The following is a 22,506-nucleotide window of genomic DNA, read 5'->3' on the forward strand; positions in this document are numbered from 1 at the left end:
ATCTCATACTTCATCTCAAAATCCTAGAAAAAGTAGAGCAAAACAACAGCAAAAGAAGTAGAAGGCAAGAAATAATTAAAATCAGAGCTGAAATTAATGAAATTGAAACAAAAGAAACAATTGAAAAAATTGACAAAACTAAAAGCTGGTTCTTTGAAAAAATAAATAAAATTGACAGACCCTTAGCCATGCTAACGAAGAGAAGAAGAGAGAGAACCCAAATTACTAGCATACGGGATGAAAAAGGCAATATCACAACAGACACTTCAGAAATACAGAAGATAATCAGAAATTACTTTGAATCCTTATACTCCAATAAAATAGAAGATACTGAAGGCATAGATAAATTCCTTGAGTCCTATGATCTGCCCAGATTGAGCCAGGAGGATATAGACAACCTAAACAGACCAATAACAATAGAGGAAATAGAAGAAACCATCAAAAGACTACCAACTAAGAAAAGCCCAGGACCGGATGGGTATACAGCAGAGTTTTACAAAACCTTTAAAGAGGAACTAACACCAATACTTTTCAAGCTATTTCAGGAAATAGAAAAAGAGGGAGAACTTCCAAATTCATTCTACGAGGCCAACATCACCCTGATTCCGAAACCAGACAAAGACACTTCAAAGAAGGAAAACTACAGACCAATATCTCTAATGAACCTTGACGCAAAAATCCTCAATAAAATTCTGGCGAATCGGATTCAAATACATATCAAAAAAATTATACATCATGATCAAGTAGGATTCATCCCTGGGATGCAAGGCTGGTTTAATATACGGAAATCAATAAATGTTATTCACCACATCAATAGACTTAAAAATAAGAACCATATGATCATCTCAATAGATGCAGAAAAAGCATTCGACAAAGTACAGCATCCCTTTATGTTCAAAACGCTAGAAAAATTAGGGATAACAGGATCATACCTCAACATTGTAAAAGCAATCTATGATAAGCCACAGGCCAGCATCATTCTGAATGGAGAAAAATTGAAGGCATTCCCTCTAAGATCTGGTACAAGACAGGGATGCCCTCTCTCACCACTTCTGTTCAACATAATCCTCGAAACACTGGCTAGAGCAATTAGACAGACAAAAGAAATTAAAGGCATAAAAATAGGAAAAGAAGAACTTAAATTATCACTATTTGCAGATGATATGATTCTATACCTAGCAGACCCAAAAGGGTCTACAAAGAAGCTATTAGAGCTAATAAATGAATTCAGCAAAGTGGCAGGATATAAGATCAACACGCATAAATCAAAGGCATTCCTGTACATCAGAGACAAATCCTCTGAAACGGAAATGAGGACAACTACTCCATTCACAATATCCCCCCAAAAAATAAAATACTTGGGAATCAACCTAACAAAAGAGGTGAAAGATTTATACAATGAAAATTAAAGAACCCTAAAGAAAGACATAGAAGAAGACCTTAGAAGATGGAAAAATATACCCTGCTCATGGATAGGCAGAACTAACATCATCAAAATGGCGATATTACCAAAAGTTCTCTATAAGTTCAATGCAATGCCAATCAAAATCCCAACAGCATATCTTGTAGAAATAGATAAAAGAATCATGAAATTCATATGGAATAATAAAAGACCCAGAATAGCAAAAACAATACTAAGCAGGAAGTGTGAATCAGGCGGTATAGCGATACCAGACTTCAAACTATACTACAGAGCAATAGTAACAAAAACAGCATGGTACTGGTACCAAAACAGGCGGGTGGACCAATGGTACAGAATAGAGGACACAGTAACCAATCCACAAAACTACAACTATCTTATATTTGATAAAGGGGCTAAAAGCATGCAATGGAGGAAGGATAGCATCTTCAACAAATGGTGCTGGGAAAACTGGAAATCCATTTGCACCAAAATGAATCTGAATCCCTATCTCTCACCGTGCACAAAAGTTAACTCAAAATGGATCAAGGAGCTTGATATTAAATCAGAGACACGGCATCTGATAGAAGAAAAAGTTGGTTATGATCTACACGCTGTGGGATCGGGCTCCAAATTCCTCAATAGGACACCCATAGCACTAGAGTTAACAAATAGAATCAACAAATGGGACTTACTCAAACTAAAAAGTTTTTTCTCAGCAAAAGAAACAATAAGAGAGATAAACAGGGAGCCTACATCCTGGGAACAAATCTTTACTCCACACACTTCAGATAGAGCCCTAATAACCAGAATATACAAAGAACTCAAAAAATTAGACAATAAGATAACAAATAACCCAATCAATAAATGGGCCAAGGACCTGAACAGACACTTCTCAGAGGAGGACATACAATCAATCAACAAGTACATGAAAAAATGCTCACCATCGCTAGCAGTCAGAGAAATGCAAATCAAAACTACCCTAAGATACCATCTCACTCCAGTAAGTCTGGCAGCCATTAGGAAGTCAAACAACAATAAGTGCTGGAGAGGATGTGGGGAAAAGGGCACTCTTGTTCATTGCTGGTGGGACTGCAAATTGGTGCAGCCAATTTGGAAAGCAGTATGGAGATTTCTCGGAAAGCTGGGAATGGAACCACCATTTGACCCAGCTATTCCCCTTCTTGGTCTATTCCCTAAAGCCCTAACAAGAGCATGCTACAGGGACACTGCTACATCGATGTTCATAGCAGCTCAATTCACGATAGCAAGACTGTGGAACCAGCCTAGATGCCCTTCAATAGATGAATGGATAAAAAAAATGTGGCATTTATATACAATGGAGTATTATTCTGCATTAAAAAATGACAAAATCATAGAATTTGGAGGGAAATGGATGGCATTAGAGCAGATTATGCTAAGTGAAGCTAGTCAATCTTTAAAAAACAAATACCAAATGACTCCTTTGATATAAGGGGAGTTAACAAGGACAGGGTAGGGATGAAGAGCTTGAGAAGAATATTTACATTAAACAGGGATGAGAGGTGGGAGGGAAAGGGAGTGAGAAGGGAAAGTGCATGGAAATGGAAGGCGATCCTCAGGGTTATACAAAATGTCATATAAGAGGAAAGGAGGGGTAAGACAAGATAATACAAATGGAAGAAATGATTTACAGTAAAAGGGGTAGAGAGAGAAAAGGGGAGGGGAGGGGAGGGGAGGGGAGGGGAGGGGGGATAGTAGAGAATAGGACAGACAGCAGAATACATCAGACACTAGAAAGGCAATATGTCAATCAATGGAAGGGTAACTGATGTGATACAGCAATTTGTATACGGGGTAAAAGCAGGAGTTCATAATCCACTTGAATCAAACCGTGTAATATGATGTATTAAGAACTATGTAATGTTATGAACGACCAATAAAAAAAAAGACAAAAAAAAAAACAAAAAACAAATCCCAATGGCATTTCTTTTAGAAATAGATAAAGCAATCATGAAATTCATATGGAAAAATAAAAGACCCAGAATAGCAAAAGCAACTCTGAGCAGGAAGTGTGAATCAGTCGGCATAGCGATACCAGATTTCAAACTATATTACAGAGCAATAGTAACAGCATGGTACTGGTACCAAAACAGCATGGTACTGGTACCAAAACAGGTGGGTGGACCAATGGTATAGAATAGAGGACACTGAGACTAATCCACAAAGTTACAACTATCTTATATTTGATGAAGGGGCTAAAAGCATGGAATGGAGGAAGGATAGCATCTTCAACAAATGGAGCTGGGAAAACTGGAAATCCATATGCAACAAAATGAAACTGAATCCCCTCCTCTCGTCATGCACAAAAGTTAACACAAAATGGATCAAGGAGCTTGATATCAAATCAGAGACTCTGCGTCTGATAGAAGAAAAAGTTGGCCCCGATCTACATATTGTGGGGTGGGGCTCCAAATTCCTTAATAGGACACCCATAGCACAAGAGTTAATAACAAGAATCAACAAATGGGACTTACTTAAACTAAAAAGTTTTTTCTCAGCAAGAGAAACAATAAGAGAGGTAAACAGGGAGCCTGCATCATGGAAACAAATGTTTACTCCTCACACTTCAGATAGAGCCCTAATATCCAGAGTATACAAAGAACTCAAAAAATTAAACAATAAGATAACAAATAACCCAATCAACAAATTGGCCAAAGACCTGAACAGACACTTCTCAGAGGAGGACATACAATCAATTAACAAGTACATGAAAAAATGCTCACCATCTCTAGCAGTCAGAGAAATGCAAATCAAAACCACCCTAAGATACCATCTCACTCCAGTAAGATTGGCAGCCATTATGAAGTCAAACAACAACAAGTGCTGGTGAGGATGTGGGGAAAAGGGTACTCTTGTACATTGTTGGTGGGACTGCAAATTGGTGCAGCCAATTTGGAAAGCAGTATGGAGATTCCTGGGAAAGCTGGGAATGGAACCACCATTTGACTCAGCTATTGCCCTTCTCAGACTATTTCCTGAAGACCTTAAAAGAGCATACTTCAGGGATACTGCCACATCAATGTTCATAGCAGCACAATTCACAATAGTTAGACTGTGGAACCAACCCCAATGCCCTTCAATATATGAATGGATAAAAAAAATGTGGCATTTATACACAATGGAGTACTACGCAGTACTAAAAAATGACAAAATCATGGAATTTGCAGGGAAATGGATAGCACTAGAGCAGATTATGCTAAGTGAAGCTAGCCAATCCCTAAAAAACAAATGCCAAATGTCTTCTTTGATATAATGAGAGCAACTTAGAATAGAACAGGGTGGAAAAGATTAACATTAAACAGAGACATGAGGTGGGAGGGTAAGGGAGAGAAAAGGGAAATTGCATGGAAATGGAAGGAGACCCTCATTGTTATACAAAATTACATATAAGAGGGAATGGAAAAAAAAAAACAAGGAGAGAAATGAATTACAGTAGATGGGGTAGAGAGAGAATATAGGAGGAGAGGGGAGAGGGGATAGTAGAGGATATGAAAGGTAGCAGAATACAACAGTTACTAATATGGCATTATGTAAAAATGTGGATGTGTAACCGATGTGATTCTGCAATCTGTGTTTGGGGTAAAAATGGGAGTTCATAACCCACTAGAATCTAATGTATGACATATGATATGTCAAGAGCTTTGTGATGTTTTGAACAACCAATAAAAAAATAAATAAATTTAAAAAAAGATTATCGTTGAATCTGATATAGATTCCAATGTAAGTTTTCAAGTAGAAGTTGGACTAATTAACAATGAGCAAAGCAGATGTGATTGGCTTAAAATTAGGGTCTTATGGATTTATATATCCTTTGGACTTTTGCTTGTTTGTCTGTTTTCTCCTGGTCTGGACAATTTATATGTGTAGTACTTTGTTTTTTAAAAAATATTGATATATATTATAGATATACATAAATATGCATTCTGTGGCCCTCAACTTCTATCATGTAAACGATGGGTCTAATCTTCTTTTGAAATCTCAAAACTATAACTGCATGGTGAAAGGAGCAAAAATTGTCAGGGTGATTTTGTAGTAAGGGAACTAGAAAAAAATGTAAAAAAAATGTCATATATTTTAGCATCATGATAAATAAGTTATAACAACAAATTGTCTAAAAACTTCTAATTGAAAAAGAAGAAAATAAATGACAATACATGGAAAAGTTATAGAATGCCAGACACTCAGTCCAAAGTTCTTCCCACGAAGCCCAGCATGCTAAGGTTTTTTTTTTTTTTTTTTTTTTTTTTTTTTAACGTGAAATGTTATTTAAGTCAAAATTGGACTTCATGGAACATGAGTGAAAGAAAATATTCAGTATGCTAAATAAATCAGTTAAGTGGAAAAGATTAGAAAGAAATAACAGAATAAAATAAATTTGATAGTGTTTAAATAAACCTTGGAAAGCACAATTAGAAAATGGAGTTATCATTGTATGGATCTTTCACCTCTTTTGTTGATTCCCAAGTATTTTTTTTTTTGAGGATATTGTGAATGGGGTAGTTTTCCTCATTTCCATTTCCGAAGATTTGTCACTGATATACAGGAATGCCTTCAATTTATGGGTGTTGATTTTATATCCTGCCACTTCGCTGAATTCAGTTACTAGTTCTAGAAGTTTCTTGGTAGAACCTTTTGGGTCTGCTAGGTATAGGATCATATCATCAGCAAAAAGTGTTAGTTTAAGGTCTTCTTTTCCTATAGTTATACCTTTAATTTCTTTATTCTGTCTAATTGCTCTGGCTAGTGCTTCCAGAACTATGTTGAATAGAAGTGGTGAGAGAGGACATCCTGTCTTATTCCAGATTTTAGAGGGAATGCCTTCAATTTTTCTCTGTTTAGAATGATGCTAGCCTGAGGCTTACCATAGATAGCTTTTACAACATTGAGGTAAGTTCCTGTTATCCCTAGTTTTTCTAGTGTTTTGAACATAAAGGGATGCTGTATTTTGTCGAATGGTTTTTCTGTGTCTATCGAGATGATCATATGCTTCTTATCTTTAAGTCTATTGATGTGGTGAATTACATTTATTGATTTCCGTATATTGAACCAGGCTTGCATCCTGGGGATGAATCCCACTTGATCATGGTGCACAATCTTTTTTGATATATTTTTATATCCTATTTGCCAGAATTTTATTGAGGATTTTTGCATCTATATTCATTAGAGATATTGGTCTGAAGTTTTCTTTCTTTGAAGTGTCTTTGTCTGGTTTTGGAATCAGAGTGATGTTGGCCTCATAGAATGAATTTGGAAGTACTCCCTCTTTTTCTATTTCCTGAAATAGATTGAAGAGTATTGGTATACCATCAATCAACAAATACACGAAAAAATGCTCACCATCTCCAGCAATCAGAGAAATGCAAATTAAATCTACTCTAAGGTACCATCTCACTTCAGTAAGAATGGCAGCCATTATGAAATTAAATAACAACAAGTGCTGGTGAGGATGCGAGGAAAAAGGTACACTCATACATTGCTGGTGGGGCTGCACATTGGTGTATCCAATTTGGAAAGCAGTATGGAGATTCCTTGGAAAGCTGGGAATGGAACCACCATTTGACCCAGCTATTCCTCTTCTTGGACTATACCCAAAAGACCTAAAAACAGCATACTACAGGGATACAGCCACATCAATGTTTATAGCAGCACAATTCATAATAGTTAGACTGTGGAACCAACCTAGATGCCCTTCAATGGATGAATGGATAAAAAAAATATGTGGCATATATACACAAAGGAATATTACTCAGCACTAAAAAATAATAAGATCATGCCATTTGCAGGGAAATGGATGGCATGAGAGCAGATTATGCTAAGCAAAGTTAGCCAATCCCTAAAAAACAAATGTAGAATGTCTTCTCTGATATAAGGGGGGGACTCAAAATGGGATAGGGAGGAAGAGCATGAGAAGAAGTTTATCACTATATAAGGAAGAGAGGTGGGAGGGAAAGGGAGGGAGAAGGGGAATTGCACAGAAGATGGAAGGATACCCTCATTATTATACAGAATACATGTATGATGAAGTGAGGAAAAAGAAGAAAAAAGGAAGTATGTCATATTATATTGGGTAGAGAGAATTGATGGGAGAGGAGGGGAGGGGAAGGGGGAAAGGAAGGACAGCAGAATAAAATAGACATTATTATTGCTGTATGTCTATATGTGACTGTATGAAAATGTGATTCTGCAACCTGTACACTCAGAAAAATGAGAAATTATACCCCATCTGATTCAAATGTATGATATGTCAAGATCATTGTACTGTCATGTGTAACTAATTAAAATAAATTAAAAAATATGAAAAAAAGAAAATGGAGTTAAACTACAAAACTAATCAATTTTTAGGTTCTGTATGAGGACAAGAAGGACAATTGTAATAAATCACTCTGAATATTTCTTGTGAATGACTGGTACTTAGAGAAGCATCTCAGTCACTCCTAGTGTACTCACTGTCTAAGACATAAATGAATCCTCATGGCAAAATCTAAAAAGTGGTTAACAGGTTCTGCTTAACTTTATATCCATAAAAATAGTTAATTTGTAAGTATTAATAAGATATAGAGAATGAAACTGCTTTAAAACTAGATAGTGTCAGAAGAAAGATCAGTGGAGTACAGGAAAGGGGTTGAGGAGAGGAAGGAGGGATGAGATAAGGTAAGACAAATGGAAGGAATCTGACCTTGTTTCCCTATGTACATATAAGAATATACCACAGCCAATGTCACCTTTATGTATATGCACTAGACACTAATTAAAAAAAAACTATAAGTAAATAGTAGAAAGATGAGTAAAGTAGAGGGAGGGGACCAGGTAAAGGGAGGATGTTAGAGAAAGTAGAAGCATTGGTGGCTGAATTGGGGCAAATTATATTTCATGCTTTTAAAATTATATCAAAATGAATCCAAACAAAAAATATATATTATCTACAAGGAAATAAAAATCATCTAATTATGGCAAGTGTTTTAGAACTTTTAACTGTGTATTAAAATGAATTCTAAGGTATGCTTTCATTGCCTGGATGAATCTATTCAGGGCCTCATCTACTATGTAGGATAGTGCTGTTGTTCTAAAAGCACCACTTACCCTACAAGATTGAGCTTTATAAGATTTCCACTTAAAAAGTAAATTCTATCTTTCAAGAGTAGGAGTAACTTTTTTATTGTGTCATGAGTCATAGACAATTGCCAAATTGTTTTATTATGTTCTTAAAATGCATATGTTTATATATAATATAAATAAATACTGTTTTGTATAATATAATAAATATTTACTTATTTGGGGAAAACCAGACTTTTATATTTTACTTTGAAATAGTTTTATTTTTATTGTTACACACACACACACACACACACACACACACACACACACACACACACATCACCCTTTCTCAGACTGAGAATAAAAAGAATTGGAAGGAGGATGCATATGTCAGCCGATAGGCTATCTCCATGTGTGTTTTTTTAATTTTATATTTGAAAATGTAGAGTTAAGAGTGCCAAAAAATCAAGCTTAGTGCTTATTTAGTTAACTCCTTCCTTTTACAAATGAGAAAACTACTTACAGATAGATTGTTGAGAGAGGAAGCCATGGCTAGTGGCCCCATATCTGTGCTATTTACAGGAAACTTCCCTGACTCCTCTGATATATGTGAAAATAAAAGACACTAAGAATCAATGTAATGAGCCACATTGTGCACCTCACTGTGGCATCTTAAGATGGTAGGACCTGAATTAATAATAGCTTCTTCATATTTTCTGTTATTTTGATTTACCAAAAAAGGCAATCAAAATGAATCAGCCATAAGTTTAAAGAAAATATCCTAAATATATTTTAGAATATCCAAATATTACATTAAAAACTTAAATGAAATATCTTAGAATAAAAACTGACTTAAAAATAAAATAAATCAAAATAGCTTAGTCTCTACTTGGTATTGCCACACTTTAAATTAAAAGTTTTGGTGTAATCTTCTGACCAACTTTTTAAATATTAGTTGCCTTCATTAATCAGAGCACATAGTTATCAATCACTGACTTATTAATGAGGAATTTTAGAATTTCTTATTATAAAGAAATAGATTAGAATATATTGACAACTGGGTCAGAAAGAAATGAGGCAAAGTCTCCTAAAATTATACGCCACTGCAAGAATAAGGTTGGATGTCAAAAAAAAAAATTTAAAAATTTAAAATAACAGTAAAAGCACATCTATTATTGAAAGTATCCAGTAGTATTTAACTATTAATTTATTTTGTGTGAATCATGAATTATGTTGACAATAACATTGAGTTTTAGTTATACTTTTAAAGAAAAACAAAACATAGCTTATGTACTTAAGAAGAAAATAGATTGTCAAGAACAAGAAAGAAGTTGTAGATTACAGAGGTAGAACCACAATAAAGATTTCTTCCAAAGCAGACAGTATCATGATTTTGGTAAACAGAAAAAAAATGAATAAAAAAATTTACCAAAATATCTTTTCTATTAGAGAGACGCTATGTTGGTAAACCAATTTTAATAGACTCAAAATAAGCATATGCAGCATGACATTTTAGACATTCTTTTCCTTTTGGTGTATTTTAGGAGCAGTCCTAGATAATTGTTATGAATAGCTATCAGTCCCTTACCATCACTAGCATTTCATAAAGCTATTTGTAACAAAGCAGCTCAAACTATTTTAACAGCTTTTTGAAAGTAGAAACCTAAAAAAAGTTATGTTCCAAAATAACAGAAATAAATTATTTTCTGAAAGAAGAAATGGAAACTGAAAATAGTAACAGAATTTCAGTGGCATTCCACTTCATTGTATTTCCTTAGCTCTTAGCCTACTATATATAGAAGGAAGAAAGTACAAATTATGAATATTAATGATTTATTATCTAAGAAAATATGATATATTTTATAGGAAATATGTAATGTATTAGTCAAGTATATGCTGATAAATGTTTAAAACAATTTTTTAGGGAAAAAGCATCCCTTATGATTTTCTGATATCTCTGGTGTAAATAATTCTGAAGAGGGTCACTTTTAGTGTATCAGCATGGTGTCTTTAAATACAGAATTGGAAGAAGATATACAACTGAATTTACCTCACCCGTCATGCTTTTCTGTACCTGAACTATCTTATCATTAATTTTGAGCACAAAAAACCTGATGCACCTATATAATTTCTCCATAATTTTGTAAATTATAGTTTGCTTAGGATGATTTGATCGGTATATATAGCACCAGTTTTCATCTCACAAAGTTATTAAAGAGTCATACTTTATAGATTATTGAGATGCAGAGTGGTTTCTTAACACTGATTTCCTTGAAATAAAATTTGTACAACTTTTTTAATCTTTTGAAGATGGAGTGTTGTCAAGAAAAGCTCATGTATTAAAACAATAATGTTCAGAGGTGACATGAATAGATTTTAAGAGATATAACCTAATCAGGGGATTTAATCAATTTGGTAATTAATCCATGTAATGAATTAATGATTTGAATGGGCCAACTGGGTTGTAGGAAGGTGGGGAGTGCCTGAAGGAAGCAAATCACTGGGGATGGTCCTTTGGGATTATATTTTGAACTTGTCTCCTTACACTCACTCTCTCCTTACTGGCTGCCATGGACTGAGCAATAATCCTCCACCATGCCCTTCTTCCATATGCTCAGCCTCATCTTGGGCCCAGAATGATGGAGTTGGCCCATGATGAACTGAATCTCTGAAATCATGAGCACTCCCTCACCCCCACAAAATTTTCCCTCCTCTAAATTTTTCTTGCCAGGTATTTTAGTCATACATAGAAACGAAAATGGACAAACATAATTTTGCATAGGTCAGAAAAGTGGTATATAATCAAGAAAAATGAAAAGTTCATTTTTGGTATATTTGACTTAATATGTAAGTTCTTATCATACCCAACCCTTCAATATCAGTGCTTTCCAGATTCCATGCTTGAATTATCATATAATTCTATATACCCAGAACCTTAAATCCAAATTTGAGACCTGATTTTAATAACTCGATGAAAATCTGTGGTGTGAATATATTTTGTTTTGTCTTTAGTCTTAATTTTGCTTTTGCCCATTACACATCTGTTTTCTAATTTATTACTCTCTATATACTATATCCAACTCCCCTAAATCACTTTATATATAATGAGATGTATAAACATACCTTTCATTTGCAATTGGTACTCATTATTAATTAGTTCTTTATTATTTGTGGATTCTTTATTTGTAAAACTTGTCCATTTGCTAAAAGTGACAGTGTTTACAATACCCAAATCAATCTTCATGCTTTCACAGTCATTTGGAGGCATGTGTAGAGTGGTGAAACATTTGAGCACTTGAAGTAAATGTTCTCAGATGACATTAAACGGGGCAAGACTCTGCTGCTTGTTTCAGCACCTATTGTAGACAAGTCTTTTTGGACGTCTCTCTAGTGTCATGTTTTTCACATTCTTATGCTTTTTCTGGGTGATTCTGTGTTTAACATGAGCAGTGAGACTATTGCTGCAGGGTTGTATAGTGTTCTCAGTGAACAAACTGTGTTGTGCCTTACAGAGAAAATAACGTGATAGATACATTTTTTTCAGGCAGGAGTGATGGTGCTGTTGGCTATGAGTTCAATGCCAATGAATTAACAATAGAGTACATATAACAATGAACAACAGTCCCCTGCTCCTGTTCTCACCAGGTTTGTATTCTATCTGTTGAAGTTCTTCTTAAATATGATACTCAGGGTTATCTTAGGTTATACTCCCACTACTACTTAAACTGTTCTTTTCACAATAGTAATCTTCCTATTTGGGAAAATTGAAATTAGAACAAGAGTTGATATGAAACCATAGAAAATGTCTTTATTTCATTTCTCCAACATCAGACCACAAGAATTGGCCTAATTCATTCTTAGCAAACGCAGTTATCAGTGGGTTGGGTTTCTGCCTCTGTTGAAATACGGACTCTCCACAAGACTGAAACCATTCCATTTGTTTCTTATTTTCATCAACACACTGTAACTATCCCGAAGAACTGTGTCTTTAATTATTGTGCTTTGTACTGGGGAGAGACTGCAAGGAAGTAGACACCATTAGGACAAAGCGAATGGGAGAAGAATGTCTTTGAATTCAAATTTCAGTCACATTGTTGTTTTAATCAAGAGATTAAAGATGTGGACAAATAAGACCTATCATGTGGCCTGGAGACAGTGAGAAAGGGGTGTTTTGCAGATGTTTAAAAGTTCCTGAGAATTACCAGGGGATATGCCAAGAAGCTGTGCCTATTATCTTCATGTGAAGGCCTCCAAAGCAGCAGTACCCAGACATATGGAGCAAGATTTTCTGTTCTCAGAAAAAAAAATTAAAGTTTAAGGAGAGGAAGTAAAACAAGCAGACAGAATTCGTTTACTATCTGGCTCCTGTGGACCATATTGCTCAGGGAATGACACTGGGAAAAACCCCCATGCGAAAGTAGCTTTTATATCTAACCAACTCAAACACATGTTTAAAGCATTTCAAATTTCCCCAGAGTTGAGCTCTCAGAAATGCAACTGAGATCTCTTTAGTTAATACAAAGAGGTTTTATATAGCTTTGAAAATGCTTCATAGAGTCAAACAGTTTTAAGGAGCCCAGTTATCCACTAAAGAGTTCAGGTTACACTCTAAATCCCAAATCAGCAGAGATTATTATTATGCTTCAATTTTTTATATCACCTAGCACTCTAGAGGATAATTCTAGATTTGTTTCAAAGATTAACAATCAGGATCCAAAAGGATTTTCAATGGAGGGTTGTTTTTTTCTAAACAGAATGCAAATAGACTCAAAGGTCCTTTCTTATTTATGGAAGACTTCTTAGCTGTACATTATCTCTAATAAACATCAATTTGTATTATAAAAAAGTTTGTGTAATATAGAGAAGAAGAGTATTATGTATTGCTTCATAATGCAAGTAAAGAATAAAAAAAGAATGTTTAGAACTCATTTATGTTCTCTGGAAGAAAGACTGGAACTCTAGGAACTCTACCTGGATTTTAGTTGTTGTTGACTCCCACTGTATATTCATCTTTCATTATTGCCTTCAGAAGTTTTCTTCTTGGCAAACTTTCTTTTCACTAATAGAAGGCAAATTAGATATTTAAAGGAGTCCCAAAGAAAAGCAGGATAGAATGCCTTTGAATTCATTTCACATTGTTGGTGTACTCATGAGAATAAAGACGTGCACAAATAAGAGCTGGTGTGTGGCCTGGAAACACCGAGAATAGGGTGTTTAGCAGATGTTGAAAATTTTACGGGGTATTACTGGTGGATACACCAAGAAACTGTGGCTACTAGTTCAAATTTCAATTACATTGTTGTTTTAATCAAGAGATTAAAAATGTGGACAAATAAGACCTATCATGGGGCCTGGAAACAATGAGAAAGGGTGAAATAAAACTGCAAAATTAATAGGTTAGATATAGGATAGAAAACTAGTATATTAGTAACTGTATTTATCATGATTCAGACTTGTATGATTTTTGCTGAATTTAAATAAAGATAACTTTTAACTAGTTAGATTAAGCATTGTGCTTATTTTCAGTTTCTCAAAAAGATAACTCCCTTATGGGGAGGGGAAGAACTGAAATACTATTGCAAATAAGATTGCAGTTGTTTATGCCTTTAAGAAGGATGCAGACTTGATATTAGTGAAACCTGGCATTCTTAGATTCACCTTACACCTAGAGAGACTGGAGGGAGATTAGAAAAGACTGCAATTTTAAAGACTTATTATCCCTCTGTGTTTCAAAAACAAAACAAAACAAAAACTTATTATCCCTCTGAGTTTCAAAAAGGAAGAAATCATCTACTGTAGGACTCTACCATCAGAGGAAAAAAATGAATGATATTTTGCTTTAGTGATGTATTTGTACAGCTACCTTATTCTTTTTCCTTTTTTAGTGCAATAGTAATAACAACAATCTTTAAATCACAGGATTTTTTAAAGAAATAAATGAGATAATATGTGATAAGTCATTTGTATAAATGCAAAATCATACAATTGTTGTCATCAATAGAATTTAGAATAATCATAGCAGAGCTCTCTACTCTGACACTTATCCAAAATTTCCACAAAAGATTTATTTTCCCTTTAGGTTTAAGGATGATACATACCAATGGATTATAAATGGGGTTAAATTATAGTGTAGCTCACAAAGTTACTGGCTGAAAGCTAAATATGTTTATATAAATAATGTCCTACACTTACAGAGAAAAATTGATACCAAACATAAATAATATACTGTACATATCACTTATATTATGGATCTAGGGTTGGGAAATATTTTCTGCAAAGGGTCATATAGCAGCAAATGCTTCAGTCTTTTGGGGCCATATGGTCTCTGTTGCAATTACTCAACTCTGCCATTATAATATGACAATAGCCATGAGAAAAGGTTAAATGATGACTGTGGAAGATTTTCAGTACATTTCCTTTATAAAAGTGGGAAGTTTTCCAGGTTTGGTTCAGTGTGATGCTTTGTCCATACCTGGCATAGACTAAGGATAGAGTATCATTCTGTTGTTTTTTTTTTTTTTCCCTGATAACATTAGACCCGAATAATATAAAGAGATCAAAAAGGACACTATGGGTTGGCGTGATCCAGAATTCTATTGGAAACCAATTTCTTACTTATTTATTTAGCCAACATTTGTTGAACACTGCTTTATGGCAAATAATCTGCTGTCACCTAGGATAAAAAGCTTGTAGAGCACAAGCTCTGCCTTCTGAGGAAGAAACACAGGCTACAATGATGACTGGTTGTAACACTTCAAGAAAGCTATAAGGGGACTGGAGAAAAAAAGATTTTAAAGTCCCAATTAGGATGATCAAAGGGTTGGAAAGATTTCTTTATGAAGATGCACTTAAATAATTAGGACTCTATAATCTGGAAAGAATAACTAAGAGGTGCTGTGTCTTAATTTATTAGAAATAACTTCATAAATGCTAATAGGTTACATGTGGTTATTTGCATGGTCAAGACAGCTTGTGGAGACTTTTCTCTTTAACATCTTTATGAAACCTTAGAAAAAAGCACTAACAACCACAGAGCAGGAGCAGAAATGAAAATTCCAAAAATAAGAAGATTGCTGATATCCAGCAATTTATTTTTTTCTGTAACTTTCAGAGAGCTTATATACATATATACTGTCTACATTGCTATTATCCCAAATGAGATATAATCCTGTTATCACTTAATACTGTAGGGTGTATTTTCATGTTTTCAGGCTTCATAATTATAATTCCTTTCAATTTTGCAAATCTCTTCTGGTGTCTTTGACTTTTCACTGTGAAATATGTCATACTTTGACATCTTCCTAATCTACGGTTTTAAAAGCTCAAGGTTTTCTCTATGGAGCTTCCAATCTTTGTCTCTATTGTCCATTGCATCTTCCCTTGACTAGCCCACAAATGCTTCAAACTCAACATGTCTTAGAAATTAATCCCCTTTAACCCTGCTCAAAGCTATTATCCTTCTTTACTCTTCATCTTTCCAAATGGTGAAATCACAAACCAAACTGTCAAAATGAAAACCTGAGAGTACTTCAGATTCTTTCTTTTACCTTCTGTAATGCTTAAAAATTTGCATGTTAAATCCTGTCACATTTATCACTTAGAGCCACCTTGTTCTAGCTCATGTCATTGCTCACTGTGAGTCTTGCAAAGAGCTCCTCACTAGCTTCCCTGTCTTTAGTCTATTTCCCTCCTACTGCAGAACTGGCCATCCTAAAAATACCTGATTATATCATTCTTGTTTAAATATCTCATCAACTCTTAATAATAAAGCAGGCTCTTTTAAACATAACTATCTTAACCTGGTTACAATAAATGAGATGTGAATAATTCACCTATTTAGAAGGGTATAATTAGTCTGACAATATTACTGACCTAAATGACTTTTCTGGGTCTCTTATCTCTGATTCTCTGACCTGGTTTTGCTCTCCCTTTCTCTTTCTTTTTCCATATTTATAATCCTAAAAATCCTTGATTTTTCAGCTAAGTAATTAAAATATTCAGAAAGTAACTAGAAGTGATGGTAATTAATACACAATTGGGAAATTATAGGCAAGCTCTACCTGGTTATCTCATTCTCCCTCATTCTGTCTTCTCTCTTTCTCTCCTTGTATATTTAATATATATTAACCAAATCAATAAGTGAGTACTAAAAAAGCTAACTATGCATCTAAGTATCATAGAGGAAATATGCTTTTCACTAATGTAGCTAAGTTCTCAGATTACTGAATTAAAATCCAGTTAAGGCTCAGGCATATTATCATATGCTTGAGAAATTTTGATTATTTTAAGTTATAATTTATATGAATTAACATGTAGAATTTATTCCAACATTTGATTTATTCTAGTTTATTTTGATTGTTCTTAAATTTTGTTGAGCCAATTAGTTAACAAATACCACACTTCCTTTAACTAAATAACAATGTTATGAGTTAAAATTGTTAATTTTATATCTAAAATTATTTAGATATAAAAAACTAAAATTCAAAATATGGAGGCTTTATATATATACACATATATACACAAAAATTGTGTTAGTTTATATATCTTAGACTATGTATTAGTGTTAAATTCATTCCATGTTAATATTCATAAAAGGTTTATAGTTTTGAGTGCCAATTATTACAAGAGTTCATACATCAATAGTGAAGAAATGACAGATTTTAATTACAAATTGTGATTCCAAATTGTTGTAAATTTTTGTACACTTCATCGAGTTCTTCAAGTCTCTTACACTACTATGTACTAATATGTAACACTGTGAAAACTAGTATAGGAAAAGGATTAGCTCTAGCCCTGGGGAGTCCCCAGTGAAGGTCAAGAAAGTATTGCTCACACTTAGAAAATGAGGTTTCAGGGCCTTTTTGTTGAAACTTCTATGCTAGTTGATAAAAGAAACAGAACTGCATGTAAGTAAAGGGAAGAAGGGCCTGCACATGTTTCTGTGGTGGATGTTGACTGACCAATGAGACAAAAAAAGAGAACTACATTAGTGGAAAGTATTCACTGGTTCCCACAGACATGCTCTTTGTTTTTCTTCTTACTGAATCTTGAACCACTTAAATCCAGACTATACCAGTTGTTAATTATAGTTGTCTGCATTTAAGATTCCTGGACAACAATTTTAAATTTTTCTTTTTAAATGAACATATGTATGTATAGATGGTCAAATATGACACACTTGAATTCTTTCATATAAAAGTAATATGAACAATCAATTCCCCTAGGAATCTGTCTCTTTATATCTGTACTAACTCTAATTTATTTACAAGGAAGTACACAATATCACAATATATTAGTTAAAATGATTATTTCAAAGTGGTTATTTTAAAATAGAATTCAGGCTAAATCATTAATAAGAATTAATAGTACAGAAAGGTTTTTTTTTTTAACATCCTAAGCATTAGAAGAATTCCCTCTTTATTACTACAGTCATATTTTTATTATCTCTTTAAAGAATAATAAAGTTAAAGAAACACTTATTTAATATCTTAATCATCATAATTGTTTGATTACATTTATTTTAATAATATAATATGTAGAAATGATTATAAAAATAAATCACTTAGATTTGCTAAAATGAGTTTTGATAGAGAAAAGCTACAGCCCCAACCCCTTATTACATTTCTTTATAAAGTAACTATATGATGAGAAATCATGGAACATTGACTTTGAACTTGAGAAATTATAAATTGCTAATGATAGAATTCTTAGAAACTTGGATAATGTTAGTAAACATACCACCATATTAGAAAAACATATTATTTTAAAACCAAATTATTAGAAAAGTATCATTCCCAAGATAAATTCAGAGATTTTGAAAATTTTACCCTTGAATTTTACTGATTATGCATATACATGATACTTAAAAATTTTATTAAAAGCACCAATTAATAACATTTGAGTACACTGGAATATACTAGTATTCTTTTAGGACATTATTATATAGACATAGGCTTCAATAAGTCTCTCCAGCTATAAAATGCATTAAAGTATATATATGTAAATATCTAGTAATGAGTCATGTGTCTTAATTTTAATTCACATCTACATGTGGCCACTAATGTATGTCTGAGTACACAGACTGAACATGCATATAATATGGCCCATACAATGCCAAATTCCCACCAATGTATGTCGGGAGCATACTTCTATCATGGGACAAAAGTTTTTCAGTAAGAAGTGAACAAGTAACACATTGCACTATAATAAATTTCATTATATGTAAAATTTCTGCTGTCATTTGAGCACTTAAAAATTCTAAATATTGCCTATTTCTTATATTTTTAATAGGTATTTTAACTTTTAAGAGCCATTGATTAAATCTGCCTTTAGAAATTATTTCACTTTAATATTTTTTATATCAACTAATTATTTTGACACTGCGTGATACTACAAAGAGATCTTAAACAAGAAACAGTTACTATGATTTAAATATATAGAATATCTCTGAAGGATAGGAAAAAAACTCTGCTGGTAGGGTTGTGCTACATAAAGAACTCTTAGTTCTGGGTAGGAGCGATGGTTATCTGTGTTATACTGAATTGCATACCCTTTTACAATGTGGTTATTGCTCAAATTTTTTACCATGTTCCATCTGTAACAAATTAATTGTATAGTAAAATGTAATAAATGTTATAATTAGGGATTTTTATGAAATTTCATTTGTGAATACTTTGTTGTGAGAATTCAAATGTTCTTAACTCTATGTAACCAATATAAAGTAAATTTGAGCCTGGAATGTAGATATTACAGTCAATAACCTTTAATATATAAATATTTTGCCAGGCATGATAACACATGCCTATAATTTCAGTGAATTGAAAGGATGCAGTAGAGGATTATAAATTCAATGCTGGCATCAGCAATTTAGTAAGACCCTGTCTCAAAATAAAAAATATAAAAGGGCTAAGGTTGAATCTTAGTGACGAAGTGCCCCTAAGTTCAGTCCCCAGTATCACAAATAAATGAAGTAAATCAATATGTAAATATTATATATTCCAATTCAGCAGATACATTTATAAATATATTTGAATGTTTTCTTCATATATTTCATCTAGGGAAGATGTTTCAATTGTCATGTATTTAAGCCAGTGTTTTAAGATTTGACTTTATAAGATACATTCACTTATGTTAGATTATGTAATTTTTCCATAAATCTTGTGAGGTGGGAATTATATCAATTTTTGGCAAAGAAGCCATATATATATATATAATATATAAATCATAGTAACTGTTTCTTCTTTAGAGCTTTCATTAAGACCAAAAATCTAGTAAATGACAGAACTGTGGCTTGATCCAAGTGTTTTCAGTTCTTTATCCACCATTTGTTCTATTTTCTCACAATGTTCTGGAGAGATAAAATTTGCATATAAAAACACGTACTTTGAAATATAAGATAAACAAATACAATAGTCTGCTATATTTTCATACTGATAATTGAGACTTCAAAAAATTGTAAAGGAAAGGAAATCATAATATAAAAGTGTTTCCAGGAGACTAGCCTCAGTGTTCTGAATATCGCTATTAATACTTCATAGTGTCTACCTTGGTGTTGACTACTGTTTATTAGTTGAACCATTGTTTGGTTCATTGTACCTCATCCCATTCCTTAAGAATCTTTCTGCTATCCCTGTCTCTTAGGATCTAAGTCCTATCTTTGCTAAAACTGGTGCTTGATTCATAGTATGGACTCATTGAAAAGCATTTGTTGCATGAATTACTATTTCTTGTCATCCATTCAGAGGTCAATCTATAAGCCATACTTTTAAAACTATTTTTAAGAAAGTGCCATGTAGGGCTGGGGATGTGTCTAAAGCGGTATCGCACTCGCCTGGTATGCTTGCGGCCCAGGTTTGATCCTCAGCACCACATACAAACAAAGATGTTGTGTCCGCAAAAGAGCTCATGGTAAAACAATTATATACAGGTAAAACAATTATATTATGGAAGCCATAACCTCATCAATGAATTAATACATTTATTTGATGGATCCATAATCTGAAGGTATTACTGGGTGGTGAGAGTAGGAAGTAAGTCAATAAAGATGTACACTGGGACTATATCTGTTTCCTCCTTCCTGTTTCATTCACCGTTTCCTGGCTACCATGAGCTGAGAAGCTTTCCTCCACAGCATCCTCCATTATGATATTCAGTTTCATTCAGGCCCAGAGTAATGGAGTCAATAGACCATGGACTGAACCTCTGAAACCATGATGCTAAATTAATTTTTCCTCCTTTAATTTGCTGTCTTCAGGCATTTTGGTAACAACAATGCAAAATTTACTAACACAATTTTTTATCCAGTGATCCCCCCCCACCCCTTCAGGATCTTGCCTATCAAAGTTGTGATTATTCTGGCTGGTGTATCTCATTTTCTTTCCCATTTAAAATTAAGAATATTTACTTTAGCTCTAACCTTTTCATATGTTCTCTGCAGAATTTTTGTTTCACTTCTCTGTGTTTCTTCCCGATCTTTGTAGTATATGGCAGTGGATAAACCTGAAAATATAAATTTAGTTTTAACAGGGAGGGCAGTGCATAGAGAGAGATAGTGAGACACTGACTAACAGAACACAGTTAGACATAAGGAATAAGTTTTAGAGTTCTATTGCACAGTAAGATGATTATAGTGAACAATAATAAATTGAGTAGTCTCAATTTGATTTTGGAAGTTCTCAGCATGATGAAATTGTAAATGTTTATTGTAGTTTGGATAGGAGGTGTCCCCACAAAAGCTCATGCTCAAAAAAACCCAGAAATGTTCAGAGGCAAAAGTGATTAAATTATTAGAACTATACCTAACCAGTGGATTAATCCATTAGATGAATTACAGTGCTTTGAATGGATTTCTGGGTGGCAACTGTTGGCAGGTGAGGTGTGGCTGGAGGATGTAGGTCACTATTTGCTCTTAGGGATTATATTTTGTCCCTGGTCTCTCTCTTTCTCTCTTTCCTAGCTGCCACAAGCTGAATATCTTTCCTCCATCATATCCTTCCACCATGATGTTCTGACTCATCTCAGGCCCATAGCAATGGAGTTGGTGGACCACAAATTGAACCCCTGAAACCACAAACCCCAAGTAAACTTTTCCTCCTTTAAGTTGTTCTTCTCATGTATTTTTTTTTTGTCTGTGATTAAAAGCTGACTAACACTATGTTGGAAGTGATAGACATGCCATTTGCCCTAATATGATAATTACACTATATATACTAATGAAACAACCCATTGTATCATATAAAACATACAGTTATTATGTCCATTTAAAATAAAATAAAATAAAACCTACAAAAATTTAGTTCTGAGTTCCAGGACTTACTTTATTAGTAAATTTAAAGCTTAGACAACTCATTTCATTTCGGAGAACTTCAAATTCATTATCAAAACTGTAGCAGCATTGGTTAAAAAAAAAAAAAAAAAAAAAAAAAAAAAAAAAAACCTCTGTTTTCTGTTATGATATGACTGCATCATCCTCTGCTGAAAAGTTAATGTGTGTGATGAGATTCTGAGTCTTTGGGTTTACCATCCTGCTATTGTTTTTATTGTCTGCCAATAAGTAAAACTAAATCAACAATTTTTCTAAAGATAAGCTCATGCTTCCCGATCACTTTTAGAGGAGAAAGATAGATGAAATACTATTACAACTATTTAGGAAACAGTTTAGGATTCAAAGATGTTTTGATTTTATGAACTTGAAAAGAGCTCATGTTGAAATAGGAGGGATTATACGTTCTCTGAATGCTCTTCAACTTGAGTTTAGATCTTCTCAAGTTTAGCAACAAGGTTATTGCTTAACCTTGATGTCTGGAAAAAATTCTGGGAAAACTGTCATTCACATTTTTTGATAATTGACAAATGACTTCCTTTTTGTTTGTCACTTCTTTTGGAGCAGCTTTATCATGTTAGACATGGAAGCTTCTTGTCATGTTGTTTGCTGCTTCCTCCTCCTCCTCCTCCTCCTCTTCTACATCTCCTCCTCCTCTACCACCACCTCCTCCTCCTCCTCCTTCTCCTCCTCTTCTCCTCCTCCCCTT

The sequence above is a fragment of the Urocitellus parryii genome, chromosome 3 (genome assembly GCF_045843805.1).
Source record: "Urocitellus parryii isolate mUroPar1 chromosome 3, mUroPar1.hap1, whole genome shotgun sequence".
NCBI lineage: Eukaryota > Metazoa > Chordata > Mammalia > Rodentia > Sciuridae > Urocitellus > Urocitellus parryii.